Source organism: Schistocerca cancellata, unplaced genomic scaffold (genome assembly GCF_023864275.1).
Source record: "Schistocerca cancellata isolate TAMUIC-IGC-003103 unplaced genomic scaffold, iqSchCanc2.1 HiC_scaffold_705, whole genome shotgun sequence".
Lineage (NCBI taxonomy): Eukaryota > Metazoa > Arthropoda > Insecta > Orthoptera > Acrididae > Schistocerca > Schistocerca cancellata.
Window position 1 is genome coordinate 66,639 of NW_026046716.1, and position 20,442 is coordinate 87,080.

The 20,442-nt window shown below is 55.9% G+C and overlaps 24 non-coding genes across 24 annotated transcripts; all 24 read left to right on the plus strand.

Moving 5' to 3' along the window:
• The first annotated feature begins 41 nt into the window (after nt 1-41).
• LOC126140442 (5S ribosomal RNA) lies at nt 42-160 on the plus strand. Its single transcript, XR_007528998.1, has one exon. It is a non-coding gene; the product is annotated as a 5S ribosomal RNA (ribosomal RNA).
• An 836-nt stretch (nt 161-996) lies between these two features.
• Nucleotides 997-1,115, plus strand: LOC126140876 (5S ribosomal RNA). Its single transcript, XR_007529391.1, has one exon. It is a non-coding gene; the product is annotated as a 5S ribosomal RNA (ribosomal RNA).
• A 673-nt stretch (nt 1,116-1,788) lies between these two features.
• Nucleotides 1,789-1,907, plus strand: LOC126140877 (5S ribosomal RNA). The gene has a single exon (XR_007529392.1). It is a non-coding gene; the product is annotated as a 5S ribosomal RNA (ribosomal RNA).
• A 672-nt stretch (nt 1,908-2,579) lies between these two features.
• Nucleotides 2,580-2,698, plus strand: LOC126140795 (5S ribosomal RNA). The gene has a single exon (XR_007529317.1). It is a non-coding gene; the product is annotated as a 5S ribosomal RNA (ribosomal RNA).
• An 826-nt stretch (nt 2,699-3,524) lies between these two features.
• LOC126140878 (5S ribosomal RNA) lies at nt 3,525-3,643 on the plus strand. The gene has a single exon (XR_007529393.1). It is a non-coding gene; the product is annotated as a 5S ribosomal RNA (ribosomal RNA).
• A 673-nt stretch (nt 3,644-4,316) lies between these two features.
• On the plus strand, nt 4,317-4,435 carry LOC126140879 (5S ribosomal RNA). Its single transcript, XR_007529394.1, has one exon. It is a non-coding gene; the product is annotated as a 5S ribosomal RNA (ribosomal RNA).
• A 671-nt stretch (nt 4,436-5,106) lies between these two features.
• On the plus strand, nt 5,107-5,225 carry LOC126140796 (5S ribosomal RNA). Its single transcript, XR_007529318.1, has one exon. It is a non-coding gene; the product is annotated as a 5S ribosomal RNA (ribosomal RNA).
• An 826-nt stretch (nt 5,226-6,051) lies between these two features.
• Nucleotides 6,052-6,170, plus strand: LOC126140880 (5S ribosomal RNA). Its single transcript, XR_007529395.1, has one exon. It is a non-coding gene; the product is annotated as a 5S ribosomal RNA (ribosomal RNA).
• Nucleotides 6,171-6,841: 671 nt separating this feature from the next.
• On the plus strand, nt 6,842-6,960 carry LOC126140797 (5S ribosomal RNA). The gene has a single exon (XR_007529319.1). It is a non-coding gene; the product is annotated as a 5S ribosomal RNA (ribosomal RNA).
• Nucleotides 6,961-7,786: 826 nt separating this feature from the next.
• LOC126140337 (5S ribosomal RNA) lies at nt 7,787-7,905 on the plus strand. The gene has a single exon (XR_007528904.1). It is a non-coding gene; the product is annotated as a 5S ribosomal RNA (ribosomal RNA).
• Nucleotides 7,906-8,578: 673 nt separating this feature from the next.
• On the plus strand, nt 8,579-8,697 carry LOC126140882 (5S ribosomal RNA). The gene has a single exon (XR_007529396.1). It is a non-coding gene; the product is annotated as a 5S ribosomal RNA (ribosomal RNA).
• A 671-nt stretch (nt 8,698-9,368) lies between these two features.
• LOC126140799 (5S ribosomal RNA) lies at nt 9,369-9,487 on the plus strand. The gene has a single exon (XR_007529321.1). It is a non-coding gene; the product is annotated as a 5S ribosomal RNA (ribosomal RNA).
• Nucleotides 9,488-10,313: 826 nt separating this feature from the next.
• On the plus strand, nt 10,314-10,432 carry LOC126140884 (5S ribosomal RNA). The gene has a single exon (XR_007529398.1). It is a non-coding gene; the product is annotated as a 5S ribosomal RNA (ribosomal RNA).
• Nucleotides 10,433-11,105: 673 nt separating this feature from the next.
• LOC126140885 (5S ribosomal RNA) lies at nt 11,106-11,224 on the plus strand. Its single transcript, XR_007529399.1, has one exon. It is a non-coding gene; the product is annotated as a 5S ribosomal RNA (ribosomal RNA).
• A 671-nt stretch (nt 11,225-11,895) lies between these two features.
• LOC126140800 (5S ribosomal RNA) lies at nt 11,896-12,014 on the plus strand. Its single transcript, XR_007529322.1, has one exon. It is a non-coding gene; the product is annotated as a 5S ribosomal RNA (ribosomal RNA).
• Nucleotides 12,015-12,840: 826 nt separating this feature from the next.
• Nucleotides 12,841-12,959, plus strand: LOC126140886 (5S ribosomal RNA). Its single transcript, XR_007529400.1, has one exon. It is a non-coding gene; the product is annotated as a 5S ribosomal RNA (ribosomal RNA).
• A 672-nt stretch (nt 12,960-13,631) lies between these two features.
• LOC126140932 (5S ribosomal RNA) lies at nt 13,632-13,750 on the plus strand. The gene has a single exon (XR_007529441.1). It is a non-coding gene; the product is annotated as a 5S ribosomal RNA (ribosomal RNA).
• Nucleotides 13,751-14,583: 833 nt separating this feature from the next.
• On the plus strand, nt 14,584-14,702 carry LOC126140801 (5S ribosomal RNA). The gene has a single exon (XR_007529323.1). It is a non-coding gene; the product is annotated as a 5S ribosomal RNA (ribosomal RNA).
• An 826-nt stretch (nt 14,703-15,528) lies between these two features.
• Nucleotides 15,529-15,647, plus strand: LOC126140887 (5S ribosomal RNA). Its single transcript, XR_007529401.1, has one exon. It is a non-coding gene; the product is annotated as a 5S ribosomal RNA (ribosomal RNA).
• A 674-nt stretch (nt 15,648-16,321) lies between these two features.
• Nucleotides 16,322-16,440, plus strand: LOC126140802 (5S ribosomal RNA). Its single transcript, XR_007529324.1, has one exon. It is a non-coding gene; the product is annotated as a 5S ribosomal RNA (ribosomal RNA).
• Nucleotides 16,441-17,266: 826 nt separating this feature from the next.
• On the plus strand, nt 17,267-17,385 carry LOC126140888 (5S ribosomal RNA). Its single transcript, XR_007529402.1, has one exon. It is a non-coding gene; the product is annotated as a 5S ribosomal RNA (ribosomal RNA).
• A 672-nt stretch (nt 17,386-18,057) lies between these two features.
• LOC126140890 (5S ribosomal RNA) lies at nt 18,058-18,176 on the plus strand. Its single transcript, XR_007529404.1, has one exon. It is a non-coding gene; the product is annotated as a 5S ribosomal RNA (ribosomal RNA).
• Nucleotides 18,177-18,849: 673 nt separating this feature from the next.
• Nucleotides 18,850-18,968, plus strand: LOC126140803 (5S ribosomal RNA). The gene has a single exon (XR_007529325.1). It is a non-coding gene; the product is annotated as a 5S ribosomal RNA (ribosomal RNA).
• An 826-nt stretch (nt 18,969-19,794) lies between these two features.
• LOC126140891 (5S ribosomal RNA) lies at nt 19,795-19,913 on the plus strand. The gene has a single exon (XR_007529405.1). It is a non-coding gene; the product is annotated as a 5S ribosomal RNA (ribosomal RNA).
• The last annotated feature ends 529 nt before the right edge of the window (nt 19,914-20,442 follow it).

Here is a 20,442-nt window from a genome sequence, read left to right on the forward strand (position 1 = left end):
AGCGGAACGCGAATTCTGCCGTGCTCCTACATTAGATGAGCGCCAACGGCCATACCATGATGAATACACCGGTTCTCGTCCGATCACCGAAGTTAAGCATCATCGGGCCCGGCTAGTACTTGGATGGGTGACCGCCTGGGAAACCCGGGTGCTGTTGGCTCTTTTCCTGTTATGTTTTTTGTTATGTCGCCAGCCCAATTTTCAAACTACCTTTCTGTTGTGACAAAGATGCTTCCTTAAGCCTTTTAAACTACTGTAATGGTACGAAAATGCAGTAATTAACTCAGTTTGAGAGAGAATGTGCTAACCACGTTTGCCAAGAAGACTTTGAAAACGACAAAACAGTACGAATCGGCAGGTGAATTCTGAAATACGTACCGCCTATTGTTGTGTAGGAGTGTAGAGTTCCAAATTTGATTTGTAACCACGAATTTATTCCTTAGTCGTCTCGTCTCGTCTCGTCTCGTCTCGTCCCGCAGACGTTTGTCGTGCTTGCGCTGTCATATGGACCACGACCCGAGCGGCAGCGAGCGGCAGTCGAGCAAAGTCGGGACAAGTCGGGACGGGGACAGGGACAGGGATAGGAATGGTGCGAATGCACTGCAAACTACGCAGACACCTGGTGTGAGGCGAGGCGAGGCGAGGAAGCCCACATCGCTACCAGTGGGCCCTCCAGCACGACACTGGCGCACCCCGCACAGGCCCTCCGCTGAGCACCAGGGACAAGATGCGTCCTCCGCTAGTGTCGAAGGCTGCACGCGCCCAGCGAATGACAGGGGGTGCAACGAGCAGCAGTGCGTCTCACACACGCGGCGGTGCGCCCGCCAATTCGGCCGTCACTCTGCTGGGACGCCGGGCGCGCCTCCCCGCGCCGTCCTCGAGGAACTGGCGGTTGCGGAAGGAAGCGCTTTCGTCAAATGCGGCCGAAAACTAACATTTTGTGTGTTGGGAGAAAAGCGGAACGCGAATTCTGCCGTGCTCCTACATTAGATGAGCGCCAACGGCCATACCATGATGAATACACCGGTTCTCGTCCGATCACCGAAGTTAAGCATCATCGGGCCCGGCTAGTACTTGGATGGGTGACCGCCTGGGAAACCCGGGTGCTGTTTGCTCCATTCCTGTTTTTTTTTTTTTTTTTGTTATGTCGCCAGCCCAATTATCAAACTACCTTTCTGTTGTGACAAAGATGCTTCCTTAAGCCTTTTAAACTACTGTAATGGTACGAAAATGCAGTAATTAACTCAGTTTGAAGGAGAATGTGCTAACCACGTTTGCCAAGAAGATAGCTGTCATATGGACCACGACCCGAGCGGCAGCGAGCGGCAGTCGAGCAAAGTCGGGACAAGTCGGGACGGGGACAGGGACAGGGATAGGAATGGTGCGAATGCACTACAAGCTACGCAGACACCTGGTGTGAGGCGAGGCGAGGCGAGGAAGCCCACATCGCTACCAGTGGGCCCTCCAGCACGACACTGGCGCACCCCGCACAGGCCCTCCGCTGAGCACCAGGGACAAGATGCGTCCTCCGCTAGTGTCGAAGGCTGCACGCGCCCAGCGAATGACAGGGGGTGCAACGAGCAGCAGTGCGTCTCACACACGCGGCGGTGCGCCCGCCAATTCGGCCGTCACTCTGCTGGGACGCCGGGCGCGCCTCCCCGCGCCGTCCTCGAGGAACTGGCGGTTGCGGAAGGAAGCGCTTTCGTCAAATGCGGCCGAAAACTAACATTTTGTGTGTTGGGAGAAAAGCGGAACGCGAATTCTGCCGTGCTCCTACATTAGATGAGCGCCAACGGCCATACCATGATGAATACACCGGTTCTCGTCCGATCACCGAAGTTAAGCATCATCGGGCCCGGCTAGTACTTGGATGGGTGACCGCCTGGGAAACCCGGGTGCTGTTTGCTCCATTCCTGTTTTTTTTTTTTTTTTGTTATGTCGCCAGCCCAATTATCAAACTACCTTTCTGTTGTGACAAAGATGCTTCCTTAAGCCTTTTAAACTACTGTAATGGTACGAAAATGCAGTAATTAACTCAGTTTGAAGGAGAATGTGCTAACCACGTTTGCCAAGAAGATAGCTGTCATATGGACCACGACCCGAGCGGCAGCGAGCGGCAGTCGAGCAAAGTCGGGACAAGTCGGGACGGGGACAGGGACAGGGATAGGAATGGTGCGAATGCACTACAAGCTACGCAGACACCTGGTGTGAGGCGAGGCGAGGCGAGGAAGCCCACATCGCTACCAGTGGGCCCTCCAGCACGACACTGGCGCACCCCGCACAGGCCCTCCGCTGAGCACCAGGGACAAGATGCGTCCTCCGCTAGTGTCGAAGGCTGCACGCGCCCAGCGAATGACAGGGGGTGCAACGAGCAGCAGTGCGTCTCACACACGCGGCGGTGCGCCCGCCAATTCGGCCGTCACTCTGCTGGGACGCCGGGCGCGCCTCCCCGCGCCGTCCTCGAGGAACTGGCGGTTGCGGAAGGAAGCGCTTTCGTCAAATGCGGCCGAAAACTAACATTTTGTGTGTTGGGAGAAAAGCCGAACGCGAATTCTGCCGTGCTCCTACATTAGATGAGCGCCAACGGCCATACCATGATGAATACACCGGTTCTCGTCCGATCACCGAAGTTAAGCATCATCGGGCCCGGCTAGTACTTGGATGGGTGACCGCCTGGGAAACCCGGGAGCTGTTGGCTCCCTTCCTGTTATGTTTTTTGTTATGTCGCCAGCCCAATTTTCAAACTACCTTTCTGTTGTGACAAAGATGCTTCCTTAAGCCTTTTAAACTACTGTAATGGTACGAAAATGCAGTAATTAACTCAGTTTGAGGGAGAATGTGCTAACCACGTTTGCCAAGAAGACTTTGAAAACGACAAAACAGTACGAATCGGCAGGTGAATTCTGAAATACGTACCGCCTATTGTTGTGTAGGAGTGTAGAGTTCCAAATTTGATTTGTAACCACGAATTTATTCCTTAGTCGTCTCGTCTCGTCTCGTCCCGCAGACGTTTGTCGTGCTTGCGCTGTCATATGGACCACGACCCGAGCGGCAGCGAGCGGCAGTCGAGCAAAGTCGGGACAAGTCGGGACGGGGACAGGGACAGGGATAGGAATGGTGCGAATGCACTGCAAACTACGCAGACACCTGGTGTGAGGCGAGGCGAGGCGAGGAAGCCCACATCGCTACCAGTGGGCCCTCCAGCACGACACTGGCGCACCCCGCACAGGCCCTCCGCTGAGCACCAGGGACAAGATGCGTCCTCCGCTAGTGTCGAAGGCTGCACGCGCCCAGCGAATGACAGGGGGTGCAACGAGCAGCAGTGCGTCTCACACACGCGGCGGTGCGCCCGCCAATTCGGCCGTCACTCTGCTGGGACGCCGGGCGCGCCTCCCCGCGCCGTCCTCGAGGAACTGGCGGTTGCGGAAGGAAGCGCTTTCGTCAAATGCGGCCGAAAACTAACATTTTGTGTGTTGGGAGAAAAGCGGAACGCGAATTCTGCCGTGCTCCTACATTAGATGAGCGCCAACGGCCATACCATGATGAATACACCGGTTCTCGTCCGATCACCGAAGTTAAGCATCATCGGGCCCGGCTAGTACTTGGATGGGTGACCGCCTGGGAAACCCGGGTGCTGTTTGCTCCATTCCTGTTTTTTTTTTTTTTTTTGTTATGTCGCCAGCCCAATTATCAAACTACCTTTCTGTTGTGACAAAGATGCTTCCTTAAGCCTTTTAAACTACTGTAATGGTACGAAAATGCAGTAATTAACTCAGTTTGAAGGAGAATGTGCTAACCACGTTTGCCAAGAAGATAGCTGTCATATGGACCACGACCCGAGCGGCAGCGAGCGGCAGTCGAGCAAAGTCGGGATAAGTCGGGACGGGGACAGGGACAGGGATAGGAATGGTGCGAATGCACTACAAGCTACGCAGACACCTGGTGTGAGGCGAGGCGAGGCGAGGAAGCCCACATCGCTACCAGTGGGCCCTCCAGCACGACACTGGCGCACCCCGCACAGGCCCTCCGCTGAGCACCAGGGACAAGATGCGTCCTCCGCTAGTGTCGAAGGCTGCACGCGCCCAGCGAATGACAGGGGGTGCAACGAGCAGCAGTGCGTCTCACACACGCGGCGGTGCGCCCGCCAATTCGGCCGTCACTCTGCTGGGACGCCGGGCGCGCCTCCCCGCGCCGTCCTCGAGGAACTGGCGGTTGCGGAAGGAAGCGCTTTCGTCAAATGCGGCCGAAAACTAACATTTTGTGTGTTGGGAGAAAAGCGGAACGCGAATTCTGCCGTGCTCCTACATTAGATGAGCGCCAACGGCCATACCATGATGAATACACCGGTTCTCGTCCGATCACCGAAGTTAAGCATCATCGGGCCCGGCTAGTACTTGGATGGGTGACCGCCTGGGAAACCCGGGTGCTGTTTGCTCCATTCCTGTTTTTTTTTTTTTTTGTTATGTCGCCAGCCCAATTATCAAACTACCTTTCTGTTGTGACAAAGATGCTTCCTTAAGCCTTTTAAACTACTGTAATGGTACGAAAATGCAGTAATTAACTCAGTTTGAAGGAGAATGTGCTAACCACGTTTGCCAAGAAGATAGCTGTCATATGGACCACGACCCGAGCGGCAGCGAGCGGCAGTCGAGCAAAGTCGGGACAAGTCGGGACGGGGACAGGGACAGGGATAGGAATGGTGCGAATGCACTACAAGCTACGCAGACACCTGGTGTGAGGCGAGGCGAGGCGAGGAAGCCCACATCGCTACCAGTGGGCCCTCCAGCACGACACTGGCGCACCCCGCACAGGCCCTCCGCTGAGCACCAGGGACAAGATGCGTCCTCCGCTAGTGTCGAAGGCTGCACGCGCCCAGCGAATGACAGGGGGTGCAACGAGCAGCAGTGCGTCTCACACACGCGGCGGTGCGCCCGCCAATTCGGCCGTCACTCTGCTGGGACGCCGGGCGCGCCTCCCCGCGCCGTCCTCGAGGAACTGGCGGTTGCGGAAGGAAGCGCTTTCGTCAAATGCGGCCGAAAACTAACATTTTGTGTGTTGGGAGAAAAGCCGAACGCGAATTCTGCCGTGCTCCTACATTAGATGAGCGCCAACGGCCATACCATGATGAATACACCGGTTCTCGTCCGATCACCGAAGTTAAGCATCATCGGGCCCGGCTAGTACTTGGATGGGTGACCGCCTGGGAAACCCGGGAGCTGTTGGCTCCCTTCCTGTTATGTTTTTTGTTATGTCGCCAGCCCAATTTTCAAACTACCTTTCTGTTGTGACAAAGATGCTTCCTTAAGCCTTTTAAACTACTGTAATGGTACGAAAATGCAGTAATTAACTCAGTTTGAGGGAGAATGTGCTAACCACGTTTGCCAAGAAGACTTTGAAAACGACAAAACAGTACGAATCGGCAGGTGAATTCTGAAATACGTACCGCCTATTGTTGTGTAGGAGTGTAGAGTTCCAAATTTGATTTGTAACCACGAATTTATTCCTTAGTCGTCTCGTCTCGTCTCGTCCCGCAGACGTTTGTCGTGCTTGCGCTGTCATATGGACCACGACCCGAGCGGCAGCGAGCGGCAGTCGAGCAAAGTCGGGACAAGTCGGGACGGGGACAGGGACAGGGATAGGAATGGTGCGAATGCACTGCAAACTACGCAGACACCTGGTGTGAGGCGAGGCGAGGCGAGGAAGCCCACATCGCTACCAGTGGGCCCTCCAGCACGACACTGGCGCACCCCGCACAGGCCCTCCGCTGAGCACCAGGGACAAGATGCGTCCTCCGCTAGTGTCGAAGGCTGCACGCGCCCAGCGAATGACAGGGGGTGCAACGAGCAGCAGTGCGTCTCACACACGCGGCGGTGCGCCCGCCAATTCGGCCGTCACTCTGCTGGGACGCCGGGCGCGCCTCCCCGCGCCGTCCTCGAGGAACTGGCGGTTGCGGAAGGAAGCGCTTTCGTCAAATGCGGCCGAAAACTAACATTTTGTGTGTTGGGAGAAAAGCGGAACGCGAATTCTGCCGTGCTCCTACATTAGATGAGCGCCAACGGCCATACCATGATGAATACACCGGTTCTCGTCCGATCACCGAAGTTAAGCATCATCGGGCCCGGCTAGTACTTGGATGGGTGACCGCCTGGGAAACCCGGGTGCTGTTTGCTCCATTCCTGTTTTTTTTTTTTTTTGTTATGTCGCCAGCCCAATTATCAAACTACCTTTCTGTTGTGACAAAGATGCTTCCTTAAGCCTTTTAAACTACTGTAATGGTACGAAAATGCAGTAATTAACTCAGTTTGAAGGAGAATGTGCTAACCACGTTTGCCAAGAAGATAGCTGTCATATGGACCACGACCCGAGCGGCAGCGAGCGGCAGTCGAGCAAAGTCGGGACAAGTCGGGACGGGGACAGGGACAGGGATAGGAATGGTGCGAATGCACTACAAGCTACGCAGACACCTGGTGTGAGGCGAGGCGAGGCGAGGAAGCCCACATCGCTACCAGTGGGCCCTCCAGCACGACACTGGCGCACCCCGCACAGGCCCTCCGCTGAGCACCAGGGACAAGATGCGTCCTCCGCTAGTGTCGAAGGCTGCACGCGCCCAGCGAATGACAGGGGGTGCAACGAGCAGCAGTGCGTCTCACACACGCGGCGGTGCGCCCGCCAATTCGGCCGTCACTCTGCTGGGACGCCGGGCGCGCCTCCCCGCGCCGTCCTCGAGGAACTGGCGGTTGCGGAAGGAAGCGCTTTCGTCAAATGCGGCCGAAAACTAACATTTTGTGTGTTGGGAGAAAAGCCGAACGCGAATTCTGCCGTGCTCCTACATTAGATGAGCGCCAACGGCCATACCATGATGAATACACCGGTTCTCGTCCGATCACCGAAGTTAAGCATCATCGGGCCCGGCTAGTACTTGGATGGGTGACCGCCTGGGAAACCCGGGAGCTGTTGGCTCCCTTCCTGTTATGTTTTTTGTTATGTCGCCAGCCCAATTTTCAAACTACCTTTCTGTTGTGACAAAGATGCTTCCTTAAGCCTTTTAAACTACTGTAATGGTACGAAAATGCAGTAATTAACTCAGTTTGAGGGAGAATGTGCTAACCACGTTTGCCAAGAAGACTTTGAAAACGACAAAACAGTACGAATCGGCAGGTGAATTCTGAAATACGTACCGCCTATTGTTGTGTAGGAGTGTAGAGTTCCAAATTTGATTTGTAACCACGAATTTATTCCTTAGTCGTCTCGTCTCGTCTCGTCCCGCAGACGTTTGTCGTGCTTGCGCTGTCATATGGACCACGACCCGAGCGGCAGCGAGCGGCAGTCGAGCAAAGTCGGGACAAGTCGGGACGGGGACAGGGACAGGGATAGGAATGGTGCGAATGCACTGCAAACTACGCAGACACCTGGTGTGAGGCGAGGCGAGGCGAGGAAGCCCACATCGCTACCAGTGGGCCCTCCAGCACGACACTGGCGCACCCCGCACAGGCCCTCCGCTGAGCACCAGGGACAAGATGCGTCCTCCGCTAGTGTCGAAGGCTGCACGCGCCCAGCGAATGACAGGGGGTGCAACGAGCAGCAGTGCGTCTCACACACGCGGCGGTGCGCCCGCCAATTCGGCCGTCACTCTGCTGGGACGCCGGGCGCGCCTCCCCGCGCCGTCCTCGAGGAACTGGCGGTTGCGGAAGGAAGCGCTTTCGTCAAATGCGGCCGAAAACTAACATTTTGTGTGTTGGGAGAAAAGCGGAACGCGAATTCTGCCGTGCTCCTACATTAGATGAGCGCCAACGGCCATACCATGATGAATACACCGGTTCTCGTCCGATCACCGAAGTTAAGCATCATCGGGCCCGGCTAGTACTTGGATGGGTGACCGCCTGGGAAACGCGGGTGCTGTTTGCTCCATTCCTGTTTTTTTTTTTTTTTTTGTTATGTCGCCAGCCCAATTATCAAACTACCTTTCTGTTGTGACAAAGATGCTTCCTTAAGCCTTTTAAACTACTGTAATGGTACGAAAATGCAGTAATTAACTCAGTTTGAAGGAGAATGTGCTAACCACGTTTGCCAAGAAGATAGCTGTCATATGGACCACGACCCGAGCGGCAGCGAGCGGCAGTCGAGCAAAGTCGGGACAAGTCGGGACGGGGACAGGGACAGGGATAGGAATGGTGCGAATGCACTACAAGCTACGCAGACACCTGGTGTGAGGCGAGGCGAGGCGAGGAAGCCCACATCGCTACCAGTGGGCCCTCCAGCACGACACTGGCGCACCCCGCACAGGCCCTCCGCTGAGCACCAGGGACAAGATGCGTCCTCCGCTAGTGTCGAAGGCTGCACGCGCCCAGCGAATGACAGGGGGTGCAACGAGCAGCAGTGCGTCTCACACACGCGGCGGTGCGCCCGCCAATTCGGCCGTCACTCTGCTGGGACGCCGGGCGCGCCTCCCCGCGCCGTCCTCGAGGAACTGGCGGTTGCGGAAGGAAGCGCTTTCGTCAAATGCGGCCGAAAACTAACATTTTGTGTGTTGGGAGAAAAGCGGAACGCGAATTCTGCCGTGCTCCTACATTAGATGAGCGCCAACGGCCATACCATGATGAATACACCGGTTCTCGTCCGATCACCGAAGTTAAGCATCATCGGGCCCGGCTAGTACTTGGATGGGTGACCGCCTGGGAAACCCGGGTGCTGTTTGCTCCATTCCTGTTTTTTTTTTTTTTTGTTATGTCGCCAGCCCAATTATCAAACTACCTTTCTGTTGTGACAAAGATGCTTCCTTAAGCCTTTTAAACTACTGTAATGGTACGAAAATGCAGTAATTAACTCAGTTTGAAGGAGAATGTGCTAACCACGTTTGCCAAGAAGATAGCTGTCATATGGACCACGACCCGAGCGGCAGCGAGCGGCAGTCGAGCAAAGTCGGGACAAGTCGGGACGGGGACAGGGACAGGGATAGGAATGGTGCGAATGCACTACAAGCTACGCAGACACCTGGTGTGAGGCGAGGCGAGGCGAGGAAGCCCACATCGCTACCAGTGGGCCCTCCAGCACGACACTGGCGCACCCCGCACAGGCCCTCCGCTGAGCACCAGGGACAAGATGCGTCCTCCGCTAGTGTCGAAGGCTGCACGCGCCCAGCGAATGACAGGGGGTGCAACGAGCAGCAGTGCGTCTCACACACGCGGCGGTGCGCCCGCCAATTCGGCCGTCACTCTGCTGGGACGCCGGGCGCGCCTCCCCGCGCCGTCCTCGAGGAACTGGCGGTTGCGGAAGGAAGCGCTTTCGTCAAATGCGGCCGAAAACTAACATTTTGTGTGTTGGGAGAAAAGCCGAACGCGAATTCTGCCGTGCTCCTACATTAGATGAGCGCCAACGGCCATACCATGATGAATACACCGGTTCTCGTCCGATCACCGAAGTTAAGCATCATCGGGCCCGGCTAGTACTTGGATGGGTGACCGCCTGGGAAACCCGGGAGCTGTTGGCTCCCTTCCTGTTATGTTTTTTGTTATGTCGCCAGCCCAATTTTCAAACTACCTTTCTGTTGTGACAAAGATGCTTCCTTAAGCCTTTTAAACTACTGTAATGGTACGAAAATGCAGTAATTAACTCAGTTTGAGGGAGAATGTGCTAACCACGTTTGCCAAGAAGACTTTGAAAACGACAAAACAGTACGAATCGGCAGGTGAATTCTGAAATACGTACCGCCTATTGTTGTGTAGGAGTGTAGAGTTCCAAATTTGATTTGTAACCACGAATTTATTCCTTAGTCGTCTCGTCTCGTCTCGTCCCGCAGACGTTTGTCGTGCTTGCGCTGTCATATGGACCACGACCCGAGCGGCAGCGAGCGGCAGTCGAGCAAAGTCGGGACAAGTCGGGACGGGGACAGGGACAGGGATAGGAATGGTGCGAATGCACTGCAAACTACGCAGACACCTGGTGTGAGGCGAGGCGAGGCGAGGAAGCCCACATCGCTACCAGTGGGCCCTCCAGCACGACACTGGCGCACCCCGCACAGGCCCTCCGCTGAGCACCAGGGACAAGATGCGTCCTCCGCTAGTGTCGAAGGCTGCACGCGCCCAGCGAATGACAGGGGGTGCAACGAGCAGCAGTGCGTCTCACACACGCGGCGGTGCGCCCGCCAATTCGGCCGTCACTCTGCTGGGACGCCGGGCGCGCCTCCCCGCGCCGTCCTCGAGGAACTGGCGGTTGCGGAAGGAAGCGCTTTCGTCAAATGCGGCCGAAAACTAACATTTTGTGTGTTGGGAGAAAAGCGGAACGCGAATTCTGCCGTGCTCCTACATTAGATGAGCGCCAACGGCCATACCATGATGAATACACCGGTTCTCGTCCGATCACCGAAGTTAAGCATCATCGGGCCCGGCTAGTACTTGGATGGGTGACCGCCTGGGAAACCCGGGTGCTGTTTGCTCCATTCCTGTTTTTTTTTTTTTTTTTGTTATGTCGCCAGCCCAATTATCAAACTACCTTTCTGTTGTGACAAAGATGCTTCCTTAAGCCTTTTAAACTACTGTAATGGTACGAAAATGCAGTAATTAACTCAGTTTGAAGGAGAATGTGCTAACCACGTTTGCCAAGAAGATAGCTGTCATATGGACCACGACCCGAGCGGCAGCGAGCGGCAGTCGAGCAAAGTCGGGACAAGTCGGGACGGGGACAGGGACAGGGATAGGAATGGTGCGAATGCACTACAAGCTACGCAGACACCTGGTGTGAGGCGAGGCGAGGCGAGGAAGCCCACATCGCTACCAGTGGGCCCTCCAGCACGACACTGGCGCACCCCGCACAGGCCCTCCGCTGAGCACCAGGGACAAGATGCGTCCTCCGCTAGTGTCGAAGGCTGCACGCGCCCAGCGAATGACAGGGGGTGCAACGAGCAGCAGTGCGTCTCACACACGCGGCGGTGCGCCCGCCAATTCGGCCGTCACTCTGCTGGGACGCCGGGCGCGCCTCCCCGCGCCGTCCTCGAGGAACTGGCGGTTGCGGAAGGAAGCGCTTTCGTCAAATGCGGCCGAAAACTAACATTTTGTGTGTTGGGAGAAAAGCGGAACGCGAATTCTGCCGTGCTCCTACATTAGATGAGCGCCAACGGCCATACCATGATGAATACACCGGTTCTCGTCCGATCACCGAAGTTAAGCATCATCGGGCCCGGCTAGTACTTGGATGGGTGACCGCCTGGGAAACCCGGGTGCTGTTTGCTCCATTCCTGTTTTTTTTTTTTTTTGTTATGTCGCCAGCCCAATTATCAAACTACCTTTCTGTTGTGACAAAGATGCTTCCTTAAGCCTTTTAAACTACTGTAATGGTACGAAAATGCAGTAATTAACTCAGTTTGAAGGAGAATGTGCTAACCACGTTTGCCAAGAAGATAGCTGTCATATGGACCACGACCCGAGCGGCAGCGAGCGGCAGTCGAGCAAAGTCGGGACAAGTCGGGACGGGGACAGGGACAGGGATAGGAATGGTGCGAATGCACTACAAGCTACGCAGACACCTGGTGTGAGGCGAGGCGAGGCGAGGAAGCCCACATCGCTACCAGTGGGCCCTCCAGCACGACACTGGCGCACCCCGCACAGGCCCTCCGCTGAGCACCAGGGACAAGATGCGTCCTCCGCTAGTGTCGAAGGCTGCACGCGCCCAGCGAATGACAGGGGGTGCAACGAGCAGCAGTGCGTCTCACACACGCGGCGGTGCGCCCGCCAATTCGGCCGTCACTCTGCTGGGACGCCGGGCGCGCCTCCCCGCGCCGTCCTCGAGGAACTGGCGGTTGCGGAAGGAAGCGCTTTCGTCAAATGCGGCCGAAAACTAACATTTTGTGTGTTGGGAGAAAAGCCGAACGCGAATTCTGCCGTGCTCCTACATTAGATGAGCGCCAACGGCCATACCATGATGAATACACCGGTTCTCGTCCGATCACCGAAGTTAAGCATCATCGGGCCCGGCTAGTACTTGGATGGGTGACCGCCTGGGAAACCCGGGAGCTGTTGGCTCCCTTCCTGTTATGTTTTTTGTTATGTCGCCAGCCCAATTTTCAAACTACCTTTCTGTTGTGACAAAGATGCTTCCTTAAGCCTTTTAAACTACTGTAATGGTACGAAAATGCAGTAATTAACTCAGTTTGAGGGAGAATGTGCTAACCACGTTTGCCAAGAAGACTTTGAAAACGACAAAACAGTACGAATCGGCAGGTGAATTCTGAAATACGTACCGCCTATTGTTGTGTAGGAGTGTAGAGTTCCAAATTTGATTTGTAACCACGAATTTATTCCTTAGTCGTCTCGTCTCGTCTCGTCCCGCAGACGTTTGTCGTGCTTGCGCTGTCATATGGACCACGACCCGAGCGGCAGCGAGCGGCAGTCGAGCAAAGTCGGGACAAGTCGGGACGGGGACAGGGACAGGGATAGGAATGGTGCGAATGCACTGCAAACTACGCAGACACCTGGTGTGAGGCGAGGCGAGGCGAGGAAGCCCACATCGCTACCAGTGGGCCCTCCAGCACGACACTGGCGCACCCCGCACAGGCCCTCCGCTGAGCACCAGGGACAAGATGCGTCCTCCGCTAGTGTCGAAGGCTGCACGCGCCCAGCGAATGACAGGGGGTGCAACGAGCAGCAGTGCGTCTCACACACGCGGCGGTGCGCCCGCCAATTCGGCCGTCACTCTGCTGGGACGCCGGGCGCGCCTCCCCGCGCCGTCCTCGAGGAACTGGCGGTTGCGGAAGGAAGCGCTTTCGTCAAATGCGGCCGAAAACTAACATTTTGTGTGTTGGGAGAAAAGCGGAACGCGAATTCTGCCGTGCTCCTACATTAGATGAGCGCCAACGGCCATACCATGATGAATACACCGGTTCTCGTCCGATCACCGAAGTTAAGCATCATCGGGCCCGGCTAGTACTTGGATGGGTGACCGCCTGGGAAACCCGGGTGCTGTTTGCTCCATTCCTGTTTTTTTTTTTTTTTTGTTATGTCGCCAGCCCAATTATCAAACTACCTTTCTGTTGTGACAAAGATGCTTCCTTAAGCCTTTTAAACTACTGTAATGGTACGAAAATGCAGTAATTAACTCAGTTTGAAGGAGAATGTGCTAACCACGTTTGCCAAGAAGATAGCTGTCATATGGACCACGACCCGAGCGGCAGCGAGCGGCAGTCGAGCAAAGTCGGGACAAGTCGGGACGGGGACAGGGACAGGGATAGGAATGGTGCGAATGCACTACAAGCTACGCAGACACCTGGTGTGAGGCGAGGCGAGGCGAGGAAGCCCACATCGCTACCAGTGGGCCCTCCAGCACGACACTGGCGCACCCCGCACAGGCCCTCCGCTGAGCACCAGGGACAAGATGCGTCCTCCGCTAGTGTCGAAGGCTGCACGCGCCCAGCGAATGACAGGGGGTGCAACGAGCAGCAGTGCGTCTCACACACGCGGCGGTGCGCCCGCCAATTCGGCCGTCACTCTGCTGGGACGCCGGGCGCGCCTCCCCGCGCCGTCCTCGAGGAACTGGCGGTTGCGGAAGGAAGCGCTTTCGTCAAATGCGGCCGAAAACTAACATTTTGTGTGTTGGGAGAAAAGCCGAACGCGAATTCTGCCGTGCTCCTACATTAGATGAGCGCCAACGGCCATACCATGATGAATACACCGGTTCTCGTCCGATCACCGAAGTTAAGCATCATCGGGCCCGGCTAGTACTTGGATGGGTGACCGCCTGGGTAACCCGGGTGCTGTTGGCTCCCTTCCTTTTTTTTTGTTATGCCGCCAGCCCAATTTTCAAACTACCTTTCTGTTGTGACAAAGTTGCTTCTTTAAGCCTTTTAAACTACTGTAATGGTACGAAAATGCAGTAATTAACTCAGTTTGAGGGAGAATGTGCTAACCAAGTTTGCCAAGAAGACTTTGAAAACGACAAAACAGTACGAATCGGCAGGTGATTTCTGAAATACGTCACCGCCTATTGTTGTGTAGGAGTGTAGAGTTCCAAATTTGATTTGTAACCACGAATTTATTCCTTAGTCGTCTCGTCTCGTCTCGTCTCGTCTCGTCCCGCAGACGTTTTTCGTGCTTGCGCTGTCATATGGACCACGACCCGAGCGGCAGCGAGCGGCAGTCGAGCAAAGTCGGGACAAGTCGGGACGGGGACAGGGACAGGGATAGGAATGGTGCGAATGCACTGCAAACTACGCAGACACCTGGTGTGAGGCGAGGCGAGGCGAGGAAGCCCACATCGCTATCAGTGGGCCCTCCAGCACGACACTGGCGCACCCCGCACAGGCCCTCCGCTGAACACCAGGGACAAGATGCGTCCTCCGCTAGTGTCGAAGGCTGCACGCGCCCAGCGAATGACAGGGGGTGCAACGAGCAGCAGTGCGTCTCACACACGCGGCGGTGCGCCCGCCAATTCGGCCGTCACTCTGCTGGGACGCCGGGCGCGCCTCCCCGCGCCGTCCTCGAGGAACTGGCGGTTGCGGAAGGAAGCGCTTTCGTCAAATGCGGCCGAAAACTAACAATGTGTGTGTTGGGAGAAAAGCCGAACGCGAATTCTGCCGTGCTCCTACATTAGATGAGCGCCAACGGCCATACCATGATGAATACACCGGTTCTCGTCCGATCACCGAAGTTAAGCATCATCGGGCCCGGCTAGTACTTGGATGGGTGACCGCCTGGGAAACCCGGGAGCTGTTGGCTCCCTTCCTGTTATGTTTTTTGTTATGTCGCCAGCCCAATTTTCAAACTACCTTTCTGTTGTGACAAAGATGCTTCCTTAAGCCTTTTAAACTACTGTAATGGTACCAAAATGCAGTAATTAACTCAGTTTGAGGGAGAATGTGCTAACCACGTTTGCCAAGAAGACTTTGAAAACGACAAAACAGTACGAATCGGCAGGTGAATTCTGAAATACGTACCGCCTATTGTTGTGTAGGAGTGTAGAGTTCCAAATTTGATTTGTAACCACGAATTTATTCCTTAGTCGTCTCGTCTCGTCTCGTCCCGCAGACGTTTGTCGTGCTTGCGCTGTCATATGGACCACGACCCGAGCGGCAGCGAGCGGCAGTCGAGCAAAGTCGGGACAAGTCGGGACGGGGACAGGGACAGGGATAGGAATGGTGCGAATGCACTGCAAACTACGCAGACACCTGGTGTGAGGCGAGGCGAGGCGAGGAAGCCCACATCGCTACCAGTGGGCCCTCCAGCACGACACTGGCGCACCCCGCACAGGCCCTCCGCTGAGCACCAGGGACAAGATGCGTCCTCCGCTAGTGTCGAAGGCTGCACGCGCCCAGCGAATGACAGGGGGTGCAACGAGCAGCAGTGCGTCTCACACACGCGGCGGTGCGCCCGCCAATTCGGCCGTCACTCTGCTGGGACGCCGGGCGCGCCTCCCCGCGCCGTCCTCGAGGAACTGGCGGTTGCGGAAGGAAGCGCTTTCGTCAAATGCGGCCGAAAACTAACATTTTGTGTGTTGGGAGAAAAGCGGAACGCGAATTCTGCCGTGCTCCTACATTAGATGAGCGCCAACGGCCATACCATGATGAATACACCGGTTCTCGTCCGATCACCGAAGTTAAGCATCATCGGGCCCGGCTAGTACTTGGATGGGTGACCGCCTGGGAAACCCGGGTGCTGTTTGCTCCATTCCTGTTTTTTTTTTTTTTTTTTGTTATGTCGCCAGCCCAATTATCAAACTACCTTTCTGTTGTGACAAAGATGCTTCCTTAAGCCTTTTAAACTACTGTAATGGTACGAAAATGCAGTAATTAACTCAGTTTGAAGGAGAATGTGCTAACCACGTTTGCCAAGAAGATAGCTGTCATATGGACCACGACCCGAGCGGCAGCGAGCGGCAGTCGAGCAAAGTCGGGACAAGTCGGGACGGGGACAGGGACAGGGATAGGAATGGTGCGAATGCACTACAAGCTACGCAGACACCTGGTGTGAGGCGAGGCGAGGCGAGGAAGCCCACATCGCTACCAGTGGGCCCTCCAGCACGACACTGGCGCACCCCGCACAGGCCCTCCGCTGAGCACCAGGGACAAGATGCGTCCTCCGCTAGTGTCGAAGGCTGCACGCGCCCAGCGAATGACAGGGGGTGCAACGAGCAGCAGTGCGTCTCACACACGCGGCGGTGCGCCCGCCAATTCGGCCGTCACTCTGCTGGGACGCCGGGCGCGCCTCCCCGCGCCGTCCTCGAGGAACTGGCGGTTGCGGAAGGAAGCGCTTTCGTCAAATGCGGCCGAAAACTAACATTTTGTGTGTTGGGAGAAAAGCCGAACGCGAATTCTGCCGTGCTCCTACATTAGATGAGCGCCAACGGCCATACCATGATGAATACACCGGTTCTCGTCCGATCACCGAAGTTAAGCATCATCGGGCCCGGCTAGTACTTGGATGGGTGACCGCCTGGGAAACCCGGGAGCTGTTGGCTCCCTTCCTGTTATGTTTTTTGTTATGTCGCCAGCCCAATTTTCAAACTACCTTTCTGTTGTGACAAAGATGCTTCCTTAAGCCTTTTAAACTACTGTAATGGTACGAAAATGCAGTAATTAACTCAGTTTGAGGGAGAATGTGCTAACCACGTTTGCCAAGAAGACTTTGAAAACGACAAAACAGTACGAATCGGCAGGTGAATTCTGAAATACGTACCGCCTATTGTTGTGTAGGAGTGTAGAGTTCCAAATTTGATTTGTAACCACGAATTTATTCCTTAGTCGTCTCGTCTCGTCTCGTCCCGCAGACGTTTGTCGTGCTTGCGCTGTCATATGGACCACGACCCGAGCGGCAGCGAGCGGCAGTCGAGCAAAGTCGGGACAAGTCGGGACGGGGACAGGGACAGGGATAGGAATGGTGCGAATGCACTGCAAACTACGCAGACACCTGGTGTGAGGCGAGGCGAGGCGAGGAAGCCCACATCGCTACCAGTGGGCCCTCCAGCACGACACTGGCGCACCCCGCACAGGCCCTCCGCTGAGCACCAGGGACAAGATGCGTCCTCCGCTAGTGTCGAAGGCTGCACGCGCCCAGCGAATGACAGGGGGTGCAACGAGCAGCAGTGCGTCTCACACACGCGGCGGTGCGCCCGCCAATTCGGCCGTCACTCTGCTGGGACGCCGGGCGCGCCTCCCCGCGCCGTCCTCGAGGAACTGGCGGTTGCGGAAGGAAGCGCTTTCGTCAAATGCGGCCGAAAACTAACATTTTGTGTGTTGGGAGAAAAGCGGAACGCGAATTCTGCCGTGCTCCTACATTAGATGAGCGCCAACGGCCATACCATGATGAATACACCGGTTCTCGTCCGATCACCGAAGTTAAGCATCATCGGGCCCGGCTAGTACTTGGATGGGTGACCGCCTGGGAAACCCGGGTGCTGTTTGCTCCATTCCTGTTTTTTTTTTTTTTTTGTTATGTCGCCAGCCCAAATATCAAACTACCTTTCTGTTGTGACAAAGATGCTTCCTTAAGCCTTTTAAACTACTGTAATGGTACGAAAATGCAGTAATTAACTCAGTTTGAAGGAGAATGTGCTAACCACGTTTGCCAAGAAGATAGCTGTCATATGGACCACGACCCGAGCGGCAGCGAGCGGCAGTCGAGCAAAGTCGGGACAAGTCGGGACGGGGACAGGGACAGGGATAGGAATGGTGCGAATGCACTGCAAACTACGCAGACACCTGGTGTGAGGCGAGGCGAGGCGAGGAAGCCCACATCGCTACCAGTGGGCCCTCCAGCACGACACTGGCGCACCCCGCACAGGCCCTCCGCTGAGCACCAGGGACAAGATGCGTCCTCCGCTAGTGTCGAAGGCTGCACGCGCCCAGCGAATGACAGGGGGTGCAACGAGCAGCAGTGCGTCTCACACACGCGGCGGTGCGCCCGCCAATTCGGCCGTCACTCTGCTGGGACGCCGGGCGCGCCTCCCCGCGCCGTCCTCGAGGAACTGGCGGTTGCGGAAGGAAGCGCTTTCGTCAAATGCGGCCGAAAACTAACATTTTGTGTGTTGGGAGAAAAGCGGAACGCGAATTCTGCCGTGCTCCTACATTAGATGAGCGCCAACGGCCATACCATGATGAATACACCGGTTCTCGTCCGATCACCGAAGTTAAGCATCATCGGGCCCGGCTAGTACTTGGATGGGTGACCGCCTGGGAAACCCGGGTGCTGTTTGCTCCATTCCTGTTTTTTTTTTTTTTTTTGTTATGTCGCCAGCCCAATTATCAAACTACCTTTCTGTTGTGACAAAGATGCTTCCTTAAGCCTTTTAAACTACTGTAATGGTACGAAAATGCAGTAATTAACTCAGTTTGAAGGAGAATGTGCTAACCACGTTTGCCAAGAAGATAGCTGTCATATGGACCACGACCCGAGCGGCAGCGAGCGGCAGTCGAGCAAAGTCGGGACAAGTCGGGACGGGGACAGGGACAGGGATAGGAATGGTGCGAATGCACTACAAGCTACGCAGACACCTGGTGTGAGGCGAGGCGAGGCGAGGAAGCCCACATCGCTACCAGTGGGCCCTCCAGCACGACACTGGCGCACCCCGCACAGGCCCTCCGCTGAGCACCAGGGACAAGATGCGTCCTCCGCTAGTGTCGAAGGCTGCACGCGCCCAGCGAATGACAGGGGGTGCAACGAGCAGCAGTGCGTCTCACACACGCGGCGGTGCGCCCGCCAATTCGGCCGTCACTCTGCTGGGACGCCGGGCGCGCCTCCCCGCGCCGTCCTCGAGGAACTGGCGGTTGCGGAAGGAAGCGCTTTCGTCAAATGCGGCCGAAAACTAACATTTTGTGTGTTGGGAGAAAAGCCGAACGCGAATTCTGCCGTGCTCCTACATTAGATGAGCGCCAACGGCCATACCATGATGAATACACCGGTTCTCGTCCGATCACCGAAGTTAAGCATCATCGGGCCCGGCTAGTACTTGGATGGGTGACCGCCTGGGAAACCCGGGAGCTGTTGGCTCCCTTCCTGTTATGTTTTTTGTTATGTCGCCAGCCCAATTTTCAAACTACCTTTCTGTTGTGACAAAGATGCTTCCTTAAGCCTTTTAAACTACTGTAATGGTACGAAAATGCAGTAATTAACTCAGTTTGAGGGAGAATGTGCTAACCACGTTTGCCAAGAAGACTTTGAAAACGACAAAACAGTACGAATCGGCAGGTGAATTCTGAAATACGTACCGCCTATTGTTGTGTAGGAGTGTAGAGTTCCAAATTTGATTTGTAACCACGAATTTATTCCTTAGTCGTCTCGTCTCGTCTCGTCCCGCAGACGTTTGTCGTGCTTGCGCTGTCATATGGACCACGACCCGAGCGGCAGCGAGCGGCAGTCGAGCAAAGTCGGGACAAGTCGGGACGGGGACAGGGACAGGGATAGGAATGGTGCGAATGCACTGCAAACTACGCAGACACCTGGTGTGAGGCGAGGCGAGGCGAGGAAGCCCACATCGCTACCAGTGGGCCCTCCAGCAAGACACTGGCGCACCCCGCACAGGCCCTCCGCTGAGCACCAGGGACAAGATGCGTCCTCCGCTAGTGTCGAAGGCTGCACGCGCCCAGCGAATGACAGGGGGTGCAACGAGCAGCAGTGCGTCTCACACACGCGGCGGTGCGCCCGCCAATTCGGCCGTCACTCTGCTGGGACGCCGGGCGCGCCTCCCCGCGCCGTCCTCGAGGAACTGGCGGTTGCGGAAGGAAGCGCTTTCGTCAAATGCGGCCGAAAACTAACATTTTGTGTGTTGGGAGAAAAGCGGAACGCGAATTCTGCCGTGCTCCTACATTAGATGAGCGCCAACGGCCATACCATGATGAATACACCGGTTCTCGTCCGATCACCGAAGTTAAGCATCATCGGGCCCGGCTAGTACTTGGATGGGTGACCGCCTGGGAAACCCGGGTGCTGTTTGCTCCATTCCTGTTTTTTTTTTTTTTTGTTATGTCGCCAGCCCAATTATCAAACTACCTTTCTGTTGTGACAAAGATGCTTCCTTAAGCCTTTTAAACTACTGTAATGGTACGAAAATGCAGTAATTAACTCAGTTTGAAGGAGAATGTGCTAACCACGTTTGCCAAGAAGATAGCTGTCATATGGACCACGACCCGAGCGGCAGCGAGCGGCAGTCGAGCAAAGTCGGGACAAGTCGGGACGGGGACAGGGACAGGGATAGGAATGGTGCGAATGCACTACAAGCTACGCAGACACCTGGTGTGAGGCGAGGCGAGGCGAGGAAGCCCACATCGCTACCAGTGGGCCCTCCAGCACGACACTGGCGCACCCCGCACAGGCCCTCCGCTGAGCACCAGGGACAAGATGCGTCCTCCGCTAGTGTCGAAGGCTGCACGCGCCCAGCGAATGACAGGGGGTGCAACGAGCAGCAGTGCGTCTCACACACGCGGCGGTGCGCCCGCCAATTCGGCCGTCACTCTGCTGGGACGCC